The sequence below is a fragment of the Bombus vancouverensis genome, chromosome 11 (genome assembly GCF_051014615.1).
Source record: "Bombus vancouverensis nearcticus chromosome 11, iyBomVanc1_principal, whole genome shotgun sequence".
Classification (NCBI taxonomy): Eukaryota; Metazoa; Arthropoda; class Insecta; order Hymenoptera; family Apidae; genus Bombus; species Bombus vancouverensis.
In genome coordinates, this window is record NC_134921.1 from 3588477 (window position 1) to 3600898 (window position 12422).

General features: G+C 40.9%; 1 pseudogene; it reads right to left on the minus strand.

The window, feature by feature from the left end:
• Window positions 1-830: 830 nt before the first annotated feature.
• Window positions 831-1473, minus strand: LOC117161023 (uncharacterized; annotated as a pseudogene).
• Between the last annotated feature and the right edge of the window lie 10949 nt (window positions 1474-12422).

Below are 12422 nucleotides of genomic sequence, written 5' to 3' on the forward strand. Positions count from 1 at the left end.
GTGGAATAGCGTTTGGTGGATGTTGGAGTGTGTGTTGCAATGGAGTCGATATAGATGATGATCGAGTGAGTGAGTTGCAAGATGTTTGAATATAATTAAATGATAATATCCTCGCTGAACAAGAATAAGTGGAGTAATTGGAAGATATAATATGAACTGTGTGAGAAACGAGAAGTGCAACGGACAATAATCGTATTTCACAAAATAGGTAATACAGAATAGGTTTATATTATTTTATCTCAACATTATAAGCAGACATACAATAGTGTATTATTGTGGACGAAAGGCCTAAGAGATATCGGGTGAACCATAAACAATGTCGCGAGAGAGCCGAGGTGCCGACAAGCCCATCAATGTGTCGTCGGTCCTTCAATTGAATAGTTTCGTAGAAAAGGCCTACGTGACCCTGGCCACGAGTTGTTGCGGAACACGTGCGTGGTGGGGCTAAGACAAAAGGACAAAGGGCTGCTAAGGGAGAAAGACGAATTAACAGTCAGTGTCAGTGGAGAAGCCAGAGAGTGTGAATTGAGAAGTCAGGGAGTGCGAGTTGCATTGTCGAGAGAGTGTTGCTAGCGTTGTCGAGAGAGTGTGATCCGCGTGTGAGAGAGAGCGTTTTATCCGTTGTGACGAGAGTTGCAAATTAACTATTTAGTCGTCTAAATTATAGTACGTTATTGTGATTAGTTCATGCTAAACAACCATCGTTTCCAGTTTAATCAACATCTGTACAATCCATTCATTGTAAATAAATTAATTGTAGTAGTAAGATACTACAATAGTAGAAACATAACAATTCAATATAATTATTTAATAATATATACTTAACATAATTATTTCCTTTTTTCATGCTATTTTTTAAAACATGTTAGGCAGAGTGCCAGTTGGCCCTTACAACGATTACAATATGTTGTTACCTTTTTGGCTATTTTCGCGGCATATTCTCTACCTTTTATTTTAGAAATGCGTTTATAGCATTGTTTACACCGCCATCTCATTTTTCTTGCGGGCCCTTGGTACGACTGCAGAAAATGTGAATGTTTTTTCGGCAGTATTTCATTTTCACTTGGCATTTCTTCTCTGTGGGGATTCACTGTACTTAAAAGGTGATCAATAATTTCTTTGCGAAATCTTAAGACTTTGATACTTTTAGTACCCCATTTTCTATGTACATACCACGCATTTACGAGGCAAGTCCCTCATATTAATTCTATTACAAGTTTTCTCCATTTTATGGTTCTGCGCAAATAACTATAATAGGATGACATCTGATCGGACTCATATCTCATAACTCATAAAACCACGCCGTTGCTGTTTTTGTCTTGCCTGCGGCGGTAGAGATTTTTTATTCATTTTTATAATGCCACAAATAAATATTTTTTTTTGCAGAAGTTCCTCGGCCAAAGGGGCACTAGTATAAAAGCTACCAGTAAATAATATACGGCCTTCAAATAATAATTCACCTATCAATGTCATTATTACATCATGCGCATGTGTTCACTATTCTGGTTGCATTTTTCCGGCATAAATATGAATATTATGGGTGTAAACTTCCGGAAGGCACAGTTTATAAAATTTTACCCCATACTTATGCCGCTTGCCTGGAATATATTAGCGAAAACTGAGGCATCCTTTCCACGGAACCATGATTTCGTCAATTACAATATTTTTACCAGGTTTAACAGTATTTTTGAACGTATGGACAAATGCGTCAACAATATTTCTAAGTTTATACAAACGATCCTCAGTCCTAGCCGTGGAATTGTCGGAAAGACATAAATATTTAAGTATCGATATAAACCGATCGCGTTTCATCGCGTTTTGTATACGTGAGTTCCAATATATCTTCTTTCGAGACCAGTATAATCTAATTTCAGATAGCGGCGCTACACCTATGAAAAGCAGGATACCAGTAAAAGTGTTCAATTCGTCTTTTGTAACAGGTTTCCAGGCCAGTTGGTGTCTTCTGCTGCTAGATGCAGAGTTCTCCATGCATTATACAGCATATTTATTCGTTTCCTCAACGATCATTTCTAATATATAGTCCGTGAGGAATAACTTATATAAAAAGCAGGGTCGTCGCAGTCCGTGTCATCAATTAACAACTCTTCTTCTTGCGAATACTCATTCATGGCTTGATCTCTTTCTCTTATTTCTTGGCATCCTTCATAAAGATCCTCTTCGTCTAAATCCGATTCGAAATCTTCTTCTTCCGTGGTATTGTCGTTTAGTTCGTTAGCTAACGGTTCGTTTTCATCACTTGCCTCGTCTGAAGAAGTTGAAAATATATGTACTGTTTGTATAATTCTCCTGCTTCCAATTATTGATTCATCAGACGAATCACTGATCTTCATATCCACGGTATATGATATATTATTTAGATGGGCAAAAATTAAAAAAGAAAAATGCTAATACCAATCTAGAAGAAAAGAAAATTTTGATTACCTTTACACTTATTAGAAGAAATGTGTGCTCGGGAAACTCGTTATGTTCTCAATAATCATCCCCAGTTACTAGTGTTAGGGAAGTGATACATTTACACTGTACATGAGAGTGTGTGTGTAAGGGTTAGAGGGCGTCAAGGACTCAGTGGAGACAAAAGACTGTTGCCAGATGTTAGAAGAATCTAGGCTAGTCGGTTGGCAACCAGCGTGCGTGCAAGACGTTCTTAGAGAGGAATATAGGTGTATAACTGTTGTATGGGAAATATAGTCAATAATTTGTATTCCCAAATCCTCGAATTTCCTTAACATGGTAGCAGAGCGTGGTTACTAGTTTTGCAAGATATTTAGTGCGTGGTTACGATCTTGCGAGTGAGTTTTCAGTAAAGAAAAAAAACTTTCAGAAAAAAAATATACTTCGAGCACGTAGGAACGCTTGAGTAAGAAAAGAAAAAAAGAAGAATCAATTAAAATGGAGAGATCGGAAATCATGGTACCTATATTCGATGGTGAGGATTATGGAATGTGGAAGCAAAGAATCACGATGTTTCTCAAATATAAGGAATGCGAGGTTGTTACAACTAGAATGAAGAACAAAAGAGACGATGAAGACTGGGACAAAAAGGATTTGAAGGCGATTAATATAATTTATAGTGCAATATCGAACAGACAATTGGAGTATGTTAGGGAAGGAAAAACGGCGTATGATATAATAAAAAGGTTCGATGAAATGTACTTGAAAGAGTCGACGGCACTGCAGATCGTATGCAGAAGGAGATTGGAAAACATAAGACTGGAGAACTACAGTGATTCAGCATCATTCTTTAACGATTTCGAAAAATTAATCAATGAATTAAAAAGTGCGGGCGCACAAGTAAGTGAGAGGGAAAAGCTGAATTACATGCTGAATACGTTACCCGAAGAATACAGCTACATAGCGGACATAATAGACGCATTGAAAGAAGAGGATCAAACGGTAGCGTATGTAAAAAATAAAATAGAGGTAGCAGAGAAGAAAAATAAATCCAATCGAGGAGAAAGGCAAACCAACGCCTTTTCTGCAAAAAAGGAAGGATGCTTCAGATGTGGAAGATTAGGACACTTTGCGAGAGAGTGTCAAAATGGCGTCCAAGCGGAAAGCAGTAACGGCTATTGGCATGGGCCAACACGTGGTCGAAACAGAGGAAGAGGGAACAAAGGCAATACGAGCAGAGGACGTGGAAACTTTCATCGTCAATCAACAACCGGCACGGGCGAGCATGGAAACTCAAGAGCAGGCATATGGATAGCAACGGCGCACGCAGCAAACAGCAGTGAGACGAATGAGATAAGTAAGAACGAAATAGTGTGGCTATTAGATAGCGGTTGTACTGATCACATAATTAATAATATAAATTATTTCGATAAATCTATCGACCTAAAAGAACCGGTAAATATGTATTTAGGCGATAATAGACCGATAAAAGCGACAAAAGTTGGGAATGTTATAAGTTATTTTGAAGCATTCGGAAAACAAAATAAAATAAATATGAGGAAAGTATTTTACGCGAAAGAAATGTCCGCAAATTTGATTAGTTTAGGTAAACTAACAGACAATAAGAATACGGTTATTTCCAAAGGAAATATTGCGAAAATAATAGATGAGGATAATAAACTTACAGCTGTAGCGTTCAAAGAAAATGGGACATATAGAATAAAAAGTATATTGAAAGGGAAGAAGCACTTAGTAAACAGCGCCGAACGTAGTGGTATGAGTAAAAAGGAAAGATGGCATAGGATGCTAGGACACGTAAATTTTAAATATTTAGAGATTTTGGGTAAAGAGCAGCTAGTGACTGGCATACCGAATGAATTTGAAAAGGAACTTTTGAAATGTAGGGTGTGTATAGAAAGCAAAATGCATAACTTACCTTTCAAAAATAATCGAACTAAGGCTAGGGAAATAATGGAAATTATTCATACGGACGTATGTGGTCCCTTTAAGACCACCGGATTCAATGGAGAAAAATATTTCATTTCATTTATCGATGATTATAGTAAAATAGCTAGGATCTATTGTATAAAATCAAAAGATGAGGTCTTTGATTCTTTCGTACAGTTCGTAAATGAAGCCGAAAATTTAACGGGCAAGAGGTTAAAAATATTAAGATGCGATAATGGTAAAGAATATTTAAATAATCGAATTTATAAATTTGCTAGGGATAAAGGTATAAGAATAAATAATTGCCCAACATACGTACATGAATTAAACGGGACAGCGGAAAGGTATAATAGAACAGTGATGGACATGGCGCGTTGCTTGTTAGCGGAAGCGAAAGTACATAAAAGGTACTGGCCGGAAATAGTTTGTACAGTGGCATACTTGAAAAATCGAATATTAGCGAATACTATAGAAAGAAAGACACCTTTTGAAATATTCTTCGGGAAAAAACCAAATGTTAAAAATCTACATCTATATGGTAGTAAAGTTTTTGTAAGAAGGCTAGAACAAAAAAGAGTTTCCAAATGGGACAAGAAGGCAGATATGGGAATTCTATTAGGATATAGTGAAGTAGGATACAGAGTCTTATTAGGTGGGAAAATAACAATAGCTAGACATGTAGAGGTCATTGAGACAGACACTAAATGTATCGGTTTTGAGGAAAATTCATTAGAGGCAGATAGAAATGATAGCGAAGATAACTATTCATTGGATGGTATGGATAAGGAAGAGTTAGAAGGTAGGAAAGATGAAAATAATAGTAGTATTGAAAGCTCAAACACTCCTAGGAGATCTACACGTATTAAGAAAACTCCAGTAAGGTATCCAGAAAAGAAAAATATTTGCGAGATTCATGCAAATTATTGTAAAGTAGATATCCCTCGTACATTTGAGGAGGCGATTTGTTGCGAAAATAATGAAGTTTGGAAACAGGCTATGGATAAGGAAATAGAATGTCTCTATAAGAATAAAACTTGGAAATTGGTAGAAAGGGTAAAAGGCAAAGAAGTATTAGATGTAAAATGGGTTTACACGAAAAAATCAGAGGACAGGTATAAGGCTAGATTAGTGGTAAGGGGATTTCAACAAAGAAACGTAGCCGATGACATATATTCTCCAGTGGCGAGTAATCAGACCTTTAAGATATTGCTATCATATTGTTGTCAAAATGGATTAATAATTGAGCAAATGGATGTAGAAACTGCCTTTTTAAATGGTGAAGTAACCTCGGAGGTATATGTAAATCAACCAAAGGGATATGCGGACGGAACGAATAGAGTTTGTAAATTATCGAAAGCGCTTTATGGGTTAAAAGAAAGTCCGAGGGACTGGTATGAGTGTTTTGATAAGTATGTGACGAGATTAGGTTTTAAAAAGAACAATATAGAGCTGTGCCTATATACTTATGGAGAGGGAGAAAATGTTGTTTATTTGTTAATATACGTAGACGATTTGTTGATTTGTAGTAAAAACAAAGGGAAGATACAAAGTGTAAAAAAAATTATTAACTGATAGATTTGAAATGAAAGATTTAGGTGAAGTAAAAGAATATCTTGGAATAAATATAGAGTATGATTATTTAAAAAATGAAATGAGATTAAGCCAAAAGAAATACATAGAATCATTAGCAAACAAATATAAATTACATAACGGCAAATTGTACTGTACACCTATGGAGACCAACTTAAAAATTGAAAAAGCTGAGATAAATAGAGAGGACATTGGATACAAGAATTTAATTGGCGCATTGCTGTATATTAGTGTAAATACCAGACCCGATATAAGTTATAGTGTGAATTATCTGAGTAGATTTCAAGATTGTTGTAACGAGACACATTTTAAATATGCCTTGCGAATATTGAAATATTTGTACCGGACTAGAGATTTAGGGCTACATTATAAAAGAAATGAAAAATGCGAAACGATAGATTGTTATGTGGACGCTGATTGGGCAGGAGATCATATAGATAGGAAATCGACTTCTGGGTATGTAATTAGATTGTATGGAAATGTAATTGGATGGAAGTCTAAAAAACAAAGGTGTGTGACAAAAGCCTCGACGTATGCAGAGTATGTAGCTCTATCGGAAGCGGTGAGCGAAGTAATGACTATCAGAGAACTAATGAAAATCTTCGATGTAAATGTAGACGATAACCCTGTAAAAATCTATGAGGATAACTCTGGAGTAATGAGTATAGCAAAATACGGAACTTTTACAAAAAATTCTAAACACATCGAAGTTCATTACCACTACGTTCACGAGTACGTAAAGGAAAATAAGATAAACATAATAAAAGTAAGTACAGAAGAAAACACTGCGGATATTTTTACGAAGGCACTGTGTAGAGAGAAATTTGAAAGGTTTAGGTCATGGATGAATGTAAAATAAGAGAAATGTAAAGAAAGCGATAACTGTTAAATATTTTGTTAATTCGACAAGTATGTAAATAAAATTAAGTGTACAGTATAAATGTAAGGAGGCGTGTTAGGGAAGTGATACATTTACACTGTACATGAGAGTGTGTGTGTAAGGGTTAGAGGGCGTCAAGGACTCAGTGGAGACAAAAGACTGTTGCCAGATGTTAGAAGAATCTAGGCTAGTCGGTTGGCAACCAGCGTGCGTGCAAGACGTTCTTAGAGAGGAATATAGGTGTATAACTGTTGTATGGGAAATATAGTCAATAATTTGTATTCCCAAATCCTCGAATTTCCTTAACAACTAGATCACACATTATATATTTAGAAAGTGCCGGCTGGGGCGAACTCGTTCCCTCAGAAATCATTGATTTCTCTCACTATGTGTGGGCGGCCCTAAAAGTCAAATTCGGCCGCTGGAAAATCGCGTGATGGTCCTCATCGGGCCACTTAGCCCGACAGTATATCATTCTTCGGCGGTCCTGGAAACAAAACTCTAGTGCATCAACTCGCACCTTGGAAGTATTCGGGCCTCGAGTGTTAGGTCACCTGGAAATCGTCAGTCAGGGGTTAGACGGAATTGTCGCTCGCACTCAACATAATTTACGACTAAAACTTACATACGTCCTAACACTATTTTCGTCGTGCACGTTCCTTACGCGCGCCGTTGTTCTCCGACGAACATGCATGACTATTCTTTTGTCCTGTACGGAACTGAAAAATTTTTTAATTTGCACTATGAACGTTTCTTATAGAAAAATGCTCACAGAAATGCGTACGATGGTCAGAATTCGCGTCAGACCTCTACTTTTTGAGAAAAATCGAAAAGAGTACAAAATTATGGCCAAAGCTGGTCCCGTCAGCTTCACTTAACATTTATATGTCGAGTCAACGTCCGAATCTGGGCCCGAGTCGTCCTCGTGGCGGGGGCTTGGGACAGGTAAGGATTCCTCACTGAAGCTATCCATGTTTTTTTTTTACACTGAAGTTATTTTTATTGACACACACGAAATTGTTACAGAGTTGACACAAACTCACAATGATCACACACTCGCGACGCTAGTGACAATGGTCTTAGGTTCGATAACGAATCCGCGGACAACGGGACGGTAGTCGTACGCACTCGCAAAAATCTAAGTCGGATTCTGTGTTAATATTCACTGACCGTAAGGCGTTAATCTTTTTTGTCGATGAGATCGCAAGAGAGAATGACTTTCCGTCCCGGTGATACCTCAGAGGAAAACTATGACGGGGTGTGTCTAAGGACACGAGATCATCGGATTCGTCGGGGATATCCTACGTTCGGAAAGTAAGGAAAATTGACGTTGCTGCCAATTGGCCAATCTCCATATCGGTAGTTTGAAAAGGATGCTAGCCGCTCTTGAGGGAAGGTTGCTAGTGGGAGACGTCGTTCGTGGAAAAATAGGTCTCTCCTGTCTTCCCGTAACTGGGACAAAGACTGTGTATCTGTTGAAGGATTTTAGGTAACTAGATATTAGTGTTTATAACGGTCCTCGGGCTAGCCGATCACGTATTGCGGAGACGCGTCGGCATCTGGTAAACATCCTGCCCGGAGAATAGGATCTGCGTGTGGCGAGCTACGGGACAGAAACCGTTGGAATGTTTACTGCCACGTGTCGCTACAAATCTTTCTTTTAAGGAGAGCTATAGGGTTACTCAATGCCTTTGTTAGATGGAGAGTTCGTACCGTTGACCGCGGCTACGTTCGGCGACTAATTGTCGCCTTGAGCTCAAGCTCATTGTCACAAGTCTCAAACAAATACAATTGGGTAGAATGACGGCAAATCGTTTAATTACAACTGTAGATTTTAATTACAATGTTTTTATGGATTTTCCCGAGGTTTCAGAGGGAAGGCACCGGTGTCCTCTTATCTCCGACATATAGATATATGCAACTTGATATTGTGGAACCCATTCATTCATTACGTGATTCATTAAACCCAATAGAAATCGTATAGCTTTTGTAATTTTGTATAAATTGAGGTCAAAGTTGAAAAATTGCGGTCGTATCGAACAGTCTAATCTGACCCAGTGCCGCTCCACGAAGCAAGCCTTGCATTCGGGCGTCACCTCACAGCGAAAACCATGAATATTGGCGTTGGTGTCAACGTGTTAAAGTTAAACATTCAAATAATGCACATGGAACTGGTATAACGATTATGACGCCTTTTCAACGGAAATGGACACGAGAATGAAATAACGAATTGATGACGACATTGAAAACGGAAATGAAAACGACAAGGGAGAAACGAATTTATGACAAACTTGTCTATATCCTCGAACTACTTTATTCTGATAAAGAACATGGATAGATTAACAAGAAAGAAGAAAATTATGGCTCAGGGGGTGTCAGAGCCTCCAGGACCCATCGGTGTTGCGGGTGGTACCTCGCCAGGCTCGCCCCGACGGTCATCAAACGACTAGGTGAGGAACAACGTGAGGATGATCGGTCCCAGGGCCACCTCTAGCACGGTAAAAGCAACCGGGGACCAGAAGCGTGGAGAGAGAGAGAGAGCGACGTTGATGGTAAACGTGACAAAGGCTCCATAATATCGAGAAGGGTGCCATTAAAATGGCGGACCCGTTCAAGCCTGGACGAAGATTGGAGAGGAGTCCGGTAAGAAGAGAGATAACTGGACAGGATAGCGAAATGGAGGTTGCCTCTCAAGAGAAGTTGACGGACCAGAGTAGCTATCTGATTCCGAATTCCAATAAGAATAGAAGATTCAGGGAAACGAAGGAGGAGGAGAAAACATTAATGAAGAACAGAGGAGTTGGTGGCAGAATCAACAACGATGGAGCGATGGTTGAGCGGTCTTCCGCGGATGAAGGTAGAGGTCCAACGTCCGGTTTGCGGGATCTTAATTCTATGCGGCCCGTACGGACGGCGCGCGGCCAGCGCTGACGATCGCTGTGGACGGAGTACTTTTTCGTTAGACTGAACTCTGTTGATTGACTATTCAAAGCGCAAATCGTAATAAGTTATAGTAATTCTTTTGCACGAGATTAAATGATTCAAGAGCGTTATTTTTTAGTATTAATTATTTATTATAAACATTGAAATTTACAATAAACTAGAATTTGGGTAATGAACTAGAAAACAATAAACTAGAAAACTAAATTTAGTAAATATAACACAAGTTAATAATTCAGTTGTGTGTGAAAAATTTCAAAACAATTATCGATACATAATCCGACATCGCATTTTCTGCATTCGTATCGCGTGCCGGTCCTTCTCTTATTTTTCACACAAACAACTATTTTCTTCCTGATAATTGTGTTGTGCCGGCACGATTAGGGCATTTTGATGGAAAATGCCTATCAATTAAACGAAATAGTAAATCCTCAGACTTTCTCTTTCCTCCTCCTACCATGCTTCTACGTTGGAAATATTTTCGTAAAATGTCTCTTATCAACGCTAAATGAAATTCAATATCAAATGAAGAAACAATATCAGCAGGAACGTTACGAAATACGGTCTAAACTAGGAGATATCACAGCCTTCCCAGAGGAGATTAAGACAGAGGAAGAGCACATTGGGGAAAAGTGAAGAGAAGAGTGGCATTATTATAGGAGTGACAATTGATCGAAGAGGTTGGCGGCAAACACCTGCACTTTTAGGAAGTGTAGAAGAGAAATAAACCACATCACGATGCAGATCCTGACAGGAATCTTTACGTTTATCGCAAAACTATAAACAAAGAAATACCAAATGCATACCAAATGTTGGGACTGCGACTATGAAGGAGACGATGCTGAGCATACGCTGTTTCACTACCCTAGGTGGATACGTGAAAGGACTGAGTTGCAGAACTATATCGGCACACCTCTGACAATGGATAATTTTATTGAAGTGATGATAAAGAAGGAAGATAACTGGACTAGGTTCCAGACTTGGTGTAAGAAGATTATGACGACGAGACAAGTTCAGGAGAGAAATCTTGAGAGAAGAAGGACTGTGAGGTGAAGACCTGGACTAAAAGAGGAATACTAATGCCGAAAGACTGTGCCGGGGTTGGTACTTGTACTGCGAGTGGAGCGGATAGAGAAAGGGCTTTTAATGGGTGTCACCACCTGCGAGTCCGACATAATCCGGTGACACAGTCACTGGGTATGCGTAATAGCATTTTCCCCTCCTCGCGGGACAAAAAAGGCTGGAGTAGCTGAGGGGATTGAGACTCTCTCAGATCACCTCTATATATTCATGGAGATAGGGCCGGAGAGAGGCCGTGGGAGATACCCGCGGCATCCGGGCAGTAGAACGCTCCCGCCCGCCACCAAGATGGCGCATCAAAGATAGAGACAGTGAGATGCTCCAGGCAGCAGCCATTTTAGCGGCCTAGAACTGGGACTCTTATACAGAGTAGACAAGCGTGGACGAGGAGGCGGAGAGCCCCCGTCGAGACATGACCGCGGCATGTGATGCGTCGATGCCGCGCTCCGTGCCCGGTGCTAGACAGAACGGGACTGTGGACTCGCAAACGGTTCCAGAGGGCCCGCCGTCGGCGGCTTCGTGACGACCAACAGATCTCCCTCTGCTACGAGGCATATAACGAGACGCGACGCATCTTACAGCGGAGGATCAAGATCGCTAAAGCCCGATCCTGGATGGACCTCGTCCAGTCGGTCAAATCCGATGCATGGGAGCGGCCGTACAGGATGGTGATGAAGAAGCTGCGTCCAGGAGCCCCATCGCTGACGGCACATATGGATCCGGCATTGCTTGAGGAAGTCATTCGCACACTGTTCCCGCCACAGAAGGTCAGCCCGGGGCATCAGCGCACTTCCTCGACTTGGATAGTGAACTGGAGGGAGGAACTGGAGGCTGCGGAGGAAGAATTGCTAGACGCGGCGAGATGGATGACCTCCCGCGACGTGGGACGTGGTGCCGCCGAGACGGCGTCCCAGGACGGGTATGAACGGAGACGATGGGGGTCATGCTTCCCTGACTACGACACCTATTTACACGGTGTCTGAGGGAGAGAGCCTACCCTCGGATATGACACATAGCGAGGCTGGTCCTGCCTCGGAAGAATGGACGATCGACGGACTCGCCGTCCGCGTATCGTCCGCTGTACCTATTGGATGAAGTGACAAGCTCTTCGAAAGAGTCATTGCCACCCATCTGGAGGCTCACATGTCGGGGTAAATGCCCAGTTGGCATGAAAGCCAGTACGGCTTTCGGCGGGGCTGCTCGACGGTGGATGCAGTGAACCGGCTACGGGAGATGTCGCGGACCATGATTCCCTGGGGTGGAGTAGCGCCGGCAGTTTCTTTAAACATAATCAATGCGTTCAACACAATATTCTGGGATGGGATAGTGGAGGCCCTTAAATTCTTCGAGGTGTCTCCCAACATTATTCGTGTCATCCAGGCCTACCTAAGCGACAGGTGGGTTGGGTACGCTGGCAAGGATGGGGAGGGAAAGCGGCCCGTCAAGCGCGGGGTTCCACAGGGTCGGTTTTGGGACCGATTCTTTGGATCATCGGCTACGACGCGGTGTTTCGTTGTCCCATGTCCCCAGTCACAGGCATGGCGTGTTACGCGGACGACACGTTGGTCCTGGC